The following is a 7,742-nucleotide window of genomic DNA, read 5'->3' on the forward strand; positions in this document are numbered from 1 at the left end:
TCCCATTGTTTCTGATTGAACCCATTAATTAGATCCACATTAACATGATATAAACTATTCTTGCAGTTGAGAATTCAGTGCCTGTATATGTCTAAGAAAAGTACACACATACAGGTCTTCCTCAGACCTACTCACAGGTAACCATCAGACCTGCAGCAAAATGTCTGGGTGATTAAAATTGCAATTTAGTGCATATTTATGGGAGAGAGGGGACAGGATGCTAAGCCTGTCGTATTTCATAAACTTTAGCTCTAGGCTGACATGCATAATAAATAGTAAACCTGGATTCCAGGAAATCCTCTCTTATGAATGTGTGATCTCTTTGTTTCCATTTGTCTCATCCCATTAAACAAGAACAACAAACCATTTAAGTAGTATGTTGTTTAAACTGGAAATTATAAAACTAAGCTTAGGAACCTGGATTATAAAAAAGCTGGGTTTATTGGTTAGGACAGCATATTGAACATTTCAGATTTGTTAACTTGCTCATGCTGCACAAAGGAACTAAATATGCTCATGAATCAGCACACTGTCCCTTCACACTAGGCAGGATTTTGCAGAGCCCCCAGCTGACATTTTTGCATAAATGTGGCCCACATGGAAGCAGTCTTCCCCATTTCCTTTTCACAAATAATATATTTTTTTATTCATTTTATTCATTGAAATGTATTGACTACCCAACTCTAGTGGACTCAAATATGTGGGTTTGTGATCTCTTTTGTATGGCATTAATCTTTAGCAATACTATGTCACAATGTAGCTGGGATGAATGCACCAGCAATATTATACCTCTCTTTTTGGGGAGATTTCAGTTTGTAGCACATCAGGAAGACTTCTAAGTGATTTTATTCACTTTCCCTTCTTTCATTATTTCATTCAGTTAGGCAGCCAATTCCTCCACTCTTCAAGAATTTTAATATGGTGGTAGCAGTAGATATAAGGACAGCCACCAGCTGGGCTATAAAGGCTTCTGCTTTTTAAGTATTTAAAGGCAAAAGGATGCTATACAAATGCAGTTTTCTACATCACAATGCAGCTGACCTCTCCTACCTACTATTTAGTGAGAGATTGCTTTCAAAAGCAGGAATACCATATGATTCCCAATTACCAAGCCAAAGGCAACTGGAGACATTTTTTATAGAGCTGATCCAGTCTATAAAAAGTAAAGTTCCATATAGTTTATTAACCTTTATCCTGGAAAAACCTACATATAATGGCATGGTCCACATGGCATGATACACCACTATTTATTGATGGATTCTTGAATAAATCAGCATTTGCTGGATTCACACAATGCCATGCCACAATCCATGATTTAGAAACCACAAAGGCTGCATCTATATAAGCCCAAAATTTAACAAACTATCCCATGGCTTAGCATAATATGTAAGTCCAGCCATTTCAAATACTTCAGTATTAGACATTTTGTGCAGAGAATGTACCAAACATGCCGAGTAAAGACATAGTCCAAGTAAAGACATAGTCATTGCTATTCTTCGAGATCGGCAGAGCACGATTCACTAGCCAAAGGATATTAATGTGTTTCATAACTTGAAGCTCCACAGCTAGTTGTGCTGTCTTGCTAACATGTGAATTGATGTCATGTTCATTATTACGTTACAATATTACAGCACTACTTATGTAAAATCTCAAGATTTAGTGTAAATGACAACACAGTTCACATGTCATCCTAAGCCACAGTTTAATCACAATTTACTGCATAAGCAATTACTGGCTCACTTTATGTACCACATGAAGCCATGAGCCATGGTTTGTAAAAAAAAACCTTCATAGCTTAGCAGGATGCATAAATCCAGTCAATAATCTTTATTTATTTTTTACAAATCCTACATTTTGAAGATTCTACATTTTATACATGCTGTCTCTAATCTCACAAAAGCAGTAATCCAACATTTTGTGAACTCTGACATTTTAAATGATAATTTTACATCTTTAACATCCATGCAAGACTTCTCAAATATGGCCTTCTGTAGTAACCAGAATATTACTTATAAATTTTTTTAAGCCAGTGCATGCACACACTTTCAGGCTGAATATCATGCTGTTGACTTCAAATAAAGATATTTAAGCCTATTTAACAAACTGCATTCGGGATACAAAACTACCAATTAAGAGAAATATTGAGTTTGAAGGAGATATTTAGGACATCAGGCTCAACTCCTGCTCAGCACAGGAATCCAAATTAAAACATCTCAGATAAATAGCTGACTAGCCTACCCTTGAACAAAATCAATGAGAGCCTGCTACTTCTTTGGATAAATGATTCACTGTCAAACAACTCTTATTTTTAGAGGTTTTTTTCCTTAACATTCAATCAGAATCTGCCTTCCAGCAACTTAGATCCATTATTCTGTATCCTGCACTCTGGGATGATGGCACCTTCTTCTGTGTGACCTTTTTTCACGTATTTGAAGAGTATCATCATATTCCTCCCTAGCTAACTTTTCTTAAGGCTAAACATATTCAGTTCCTCCATTCTCTCCTCATAGGCTTAGTTTTTAGCCCTTGAATATTCTTTGTGTCCTTCTCTGAACATGTTCAATTTCTTCTGCTCTGAACTGTGTATGGTACGAGAAGATATTTGAACGAACTCTCCTAATTTGCAAATTACATTTCTGTTGATTGAGCCTAAAACTGCACTTGCTTTTTGCAACCATTTCCTACTGCTTGCTCTTATTTAGTTTGCAAACAACTATTCTGCCAAAATCTTTTAAATAGCTAACATAACCAAGTCAGGTTTCTGCCACCCTATACTATGCATTTGATTTTTGTTTCCTAAGTGAAGAACATTGCATTTGTTTCTATTAAATTTCATTCTGATAATTTTAGCCCATTTCTCTATCCTACTGAGATTGTTTTATATTCAATTTCTGATTTCTAGGAAATTAGCTATCCTACCCAAGTTACGCATAATTATGCATAAAGATAATAATGTAATACTACTGTAATTATGGGTCAGGGTGTCCAATGCTTTGCTGAAGTCAAATGATATTCATCCACAAAAGTACAGATATAATATGCCCATAACCACTTTTGTTATTTTCATAAGGCAAATTGTATCTAAAATCCCATTTATACTGCAAATGCTATATTTTTGTATCTACGCTGTAAAGCAAATGGAACACATTGGAGGGTGCATCAATAATAATAGAGCAATAGCTCAAGAGGGCAAAGCATGACTTAACATATCTGTATCCTACTTCATTTTAGGTACTTAGCATACAAATCTCTGAAAAGGAGGTGTTCACCCCAAATATCTAACCATCTATATCATCCACCAATAGCTCTCAGTGAATATTTTAAGATTTTCAAACGATATTTCACAGTGAGACACATTCAATATGAGAACAATGTCTTCAATTTAGTGTGACAATAAGGATATTTTTAAAGTTATCTGCTTGCTACTCTAAAGTTTTCATATAGCACATCATACTGCTTCAGAAAGGTTTCTCAGGGGTGATTAGTTCTAAACAACTATTTGCCAGCATAACACATATAAATAAGGTTAACCAGGATTGGGGAACATAAGCAAACACCCTCAATCAATGTCCTATTTGCAAAGGGATTCATGCAGTTAGCAAAACGATTTGAAAAATATCAACATGCTTGCCTTACCCTGTCTCTCATACTAAGAAGTGGGTAACCTGTGACCTTCCAGATGTTGCAGGAACTATAATTCCCAGCATCCTTCACTACAAACAGCACATCCATGTTCTAAACTTATAAAGATCTTTAAAAGCAGCCAGGCTCATGAGAATTCTGAGCTATGATGCATTCCCAAAATCCTATGCCAGGTTAGTCTCCAATCAATGTTTCCATATCACACAAAGAGAACTGGAGCCATGGACAAAAAGTGAGGGGGATGGCTCAGGCAACAGAATGGGAAATACCAGAAAAAAATGTTTTGTTTATGAATGGATTCCCTTCTACTATAGGAAGTCAGCACCATTTGGTAACCCACTTCAAGCAGCAAGCATTAGATAGTGACTGAGTGGATTATTTGGCGTTGGCATAGCACATTATGTGAACCGATCCATTATGGTTTGTTTATGGCTTAATGGAAGCTCAGTTACTGTGGCCTCTCCAACAGCACTAAAAAAAAAAGGTACTATGGCTTAATGTAATGTATGAATCTAGCTGTAATGAATTATCCAAGGCAATTTAATAGGTCATGGCTAGGGCAACATACTGGAGATTGTCTGTCCAAATGCTTAGTCACTCCTTGAGCTCACATTGATTCAGTATCTCAGTGATAGCCCTATTAATTGGATAAATTATTCTATTTTTAATTAACTGGAATTCTGTCCAACGTTTCAGTATATGCTTACAAGAAAAGGGAGCACTTGACATTTTCAACATTATCTGTGATCCATAATATCAGTACATAACTGAAATTAAAAACAAGATTCTAAATGTTGAGAAATCCTGAGAATGTACAGACCTGGCTCTAGCATTAAGGAAATTGAGATTATCTTCACAAGATGCAGATGCCAAGAGTGGCCTTATTCCAACTGTTCCCCCTGAGACCTCAGCTATTCTCCACTGTTAGAGAATAGAATATATTCAGAGCCTCTGAATCAGACTCCACTCAAAGGTGCTTCCACCATCAGTACTGAAGTATGATTCATCTGACTGTTCAGTTGATTTCCATAAATGTATGAAATGCCAGCATTGCCACAGGAGCAAGTATCTTGGATTAACCTTGGTAATTTGAATTTTAATATCCAAATTTCAACCATATATTGATGCTTGGATTGGATCAAAGTCAAATTAATCTATTTTTCTTTACAAGTATCCCAACCACCAACAGGTGCTAAATAGCACGCGCGCTGGAGAAGACATATATGGATCTGTGCCTTTGATTTGATGATTCAAAAAATTATGTCAATTTAATTTTCCAAATCAGTTTTGAAAAAGGACACATCAAATAAATCCAGAGGCATCCAATTTGACTTTCCAATTTAATGATTCAAGAAAATTGGCTTCAAATCAAATAACTGGACTAAAGCTTTATGCAACGCTATGAAGTAATCCAATGTAAAACTGAACAATATACCTTCAGCCCAACACTGGACTCTACAATCTGGAGTTATTCTCTATTAAGTTTCAGGTATAAGATGAGATTCCATCATCTTGCTTTTCTTTCCCCAATAATCCCATGGTTTCCAAAAAATCTCCCAATGCTATAATCTTTTCCATGGAAGATTTCTCAGCTTTAGAACTCAAATGATAGGCTGTGTTCACACAATCCAGTTACCCAGGGTAAAGATGAGCTTCTGGTTTAGTTAGTTATGCAATCACAGATAGTGGCACTACCACTCTAGCTAGTTATTAAGTCTAGGGTAGCATAGGCAAATGTGATGTCCCCAGGCTGTATGGTCAGAGGCTTGGGAAGGTGGGAATTGTGGTCCAAAATATCTGTAGGCCAGAGTTCTCCAATCTGTAAGCTTGGGGACCTGTTTGCTAGATCCAGTCCCTCCTGGATGGCTAAAGCTTCCCAGAAGGTGACCTATGGTTGGGTCGATGGATTGGTGTTGGCTTCTTTAATGGAGGGAGTAGTCCCCTCAGCCTTGAAGGAAGATGTAGTGTGCCCTCTCCTCAAGAAGACATCCCTGGATTCAATCCTGATAAGACCAAGTGGTCATGTCTATTTGGGCTCCCCAGATCCACGAATATTCCATCACTGACTCTCATTTGAGACCTGTGTGCAAGCTAGGGTCCTTTTGGACTCTCATCTCCTACTCAAAAAGCAGACAGCACCCTTTGCACAGGGACATCTGGTGTGCCAGTTATACCCTTTCCTGGACTGGGAGGCCCTTCAGACAGTTATTCATGCCCTGGTCACCTGCCCTTGAAGACAATCTGGAAGCTGCAGCTGGTCCATAATGTAGCAGAGCAGGCAGTGGTGGAAACACTGTGTTATGTGCATGAGATCCTGCTGCTTTGCAAGCTGCATTGGTTACCAGTTGGCTTCTGGGTGGAATTCAAAATGCTGGTAATCACCTTTAAAGTCCTTCATGGCATAGGGGCCTAAATATCTGAGGGACCACTTATCTTCAGTTGTGTCCACCCATCTGGTATCATCAATTGAAGGGAGTGCACTCTAGGTCTCATCAATTAAACAGTATCATCTTGCGGGACCCAGGAAGAACACCTATTCTATTGCAATAACTGTCCTTTGCCCTTCAAGGCCAACTCTAGATATTTTGGTGCCCTAGGCGAAGTCATATTATGGCCTCCTCTATGGTTTGACTCATTTTCTGATTTTGTTAGCAATTTCACAAAGGCGCCCTCTTGTTTCTTTTATTCTTTGAGGTTTTGAGCTTTACACTTATGATTTTTAGCCCTGGACAATTTTTTTAAAAATATTCTCAGACATTTTCACCCTATTTACGCTGCAAAATTATATTTAACCTTTGAGCAGGCTCGCTGACTTACGGAGTACACCATTACTGCTTTTCACTTTTTTATTGTGTTTTTCAGAAGTCTTTTCCCTTTTGATGCCCCTTAAAATTTGGTGTCCCTAGACTTAAGCCTAGAGCCGGCCCTGCAGAGATTTGTATGGCTCCTACCTTTATGTTGTTTAGGAAATCATTAAAGACCTAGTTGTTCTCCCAGGGAGCCCCCTTTAGTTATAATTGGTTCATAGTTGATCTCCTGTTTTTCTGGTCAGCTGTGTTCTTTTTTTAAAATGTTTTGTCTTTTTATTGGTAAGCTGCCAAGAGTCATCAAGGAGTTGGGTGGTCTTGAAATTTGATAAATAAAAATAAATGAATAAATTAAACTATTTGCAATGAGTTGGTCCTTAGTTTCCTTTCCTTCTGCCATGTGGAAAAGTTTCCTTCCACCTCCTAATCCAGTCAACCTAATCAACATTATAGCTATATGCCTCCAAAAATATTCTTTTTCTTTTTATATAATAATTATTTTTAACTCTTGTTAAACCTCCATAGTAATACAAAGGAACCAACCAACCAACCACTCATAAAAACCCATTGATGGGATGTGACTGCAATCCTATGCATAGTTATCAGGTTCTAAACTCCACTGAACCTGGTGGTATTTCCTTCTGTGTCATACTCAACTTGCAAAACAGATTAAGCATTACAAACAATGACATGTTATATTAAAAAAAAAATGGGAACAGTCCTGTGAAACCTTTCCATTCCAAGTATTAGGGCAAAGTACAGATTCCACTTTTAAAGAAGTGAAAGAAATACCTAATTCTGCTTACTTCCTTCAGTGTCTGATTTCTTCAGCGATAAATTGATACAAAGGTAATGCTTACGGGATGTTTTTACTAACTGAACTATGATTTGCTCATATAGCTGAATTACCTGGGTCCACATAACACACTGTATTATAATCATACACATGCTGGGTTTGCACAATACATTAGTTTGAAATTTGGTTGGCTGTTGTAGGTCATTGTGTTGACAAACAAAAGCTAAAGGACAGCAGCATTTGACAGCTTCTCAGAAAAAGATCTATCATGCTTTGAAAAGGATCTCCCATCTCCTTCTGCACTCTGACACAGACCCTAGATCTGGGGACCTCCGTTTCTTCCCCAGTGTCTCTAATATACCAGGATGGAAGAACCTTTACGGGATTACACTAGGCAGGCCAGTTCTCCCAAGATCTTTTTCCTTGCTACCAAAGTTCTTCAAGAGCTGATTCCCAGCCTGATCTCATGGCCAGAACAGATTAGCTGGGAACACGTG

At 37.7% G+C, this 7,742-nt stretch overlaps 1 protein-coding gene across 2 annotated transcripts in view; it reads right to left on the bottom strand.

Moving 5' to 3' along the window:
- The window catches only part of KCNK17 (potassium two pore domain channel subfamily K member 17), a 34,833-nt gene that overhangs the window by 26,544 nt on the left and 547 nt on the right, over window positions 1-7,742 (bottom strand). The window lies entirely within an intron of this gene.

Source organism: Python bivittatus, unplaced genomic scaffold, assembly GCF_059951505.1.
Source record: "Python bivittatus isolate LINGU-HERP-01145 unplaced genomic scaffold, Pbiv_v1 ctg000020_np1212, whole genome shotgun sequence".
Classification (NCBI taxonomy): Eukaryota; Metazoa; Chordata; class Lepidosauria; order Squamata; family Pythonidae; genus Python; species Python bivittatus.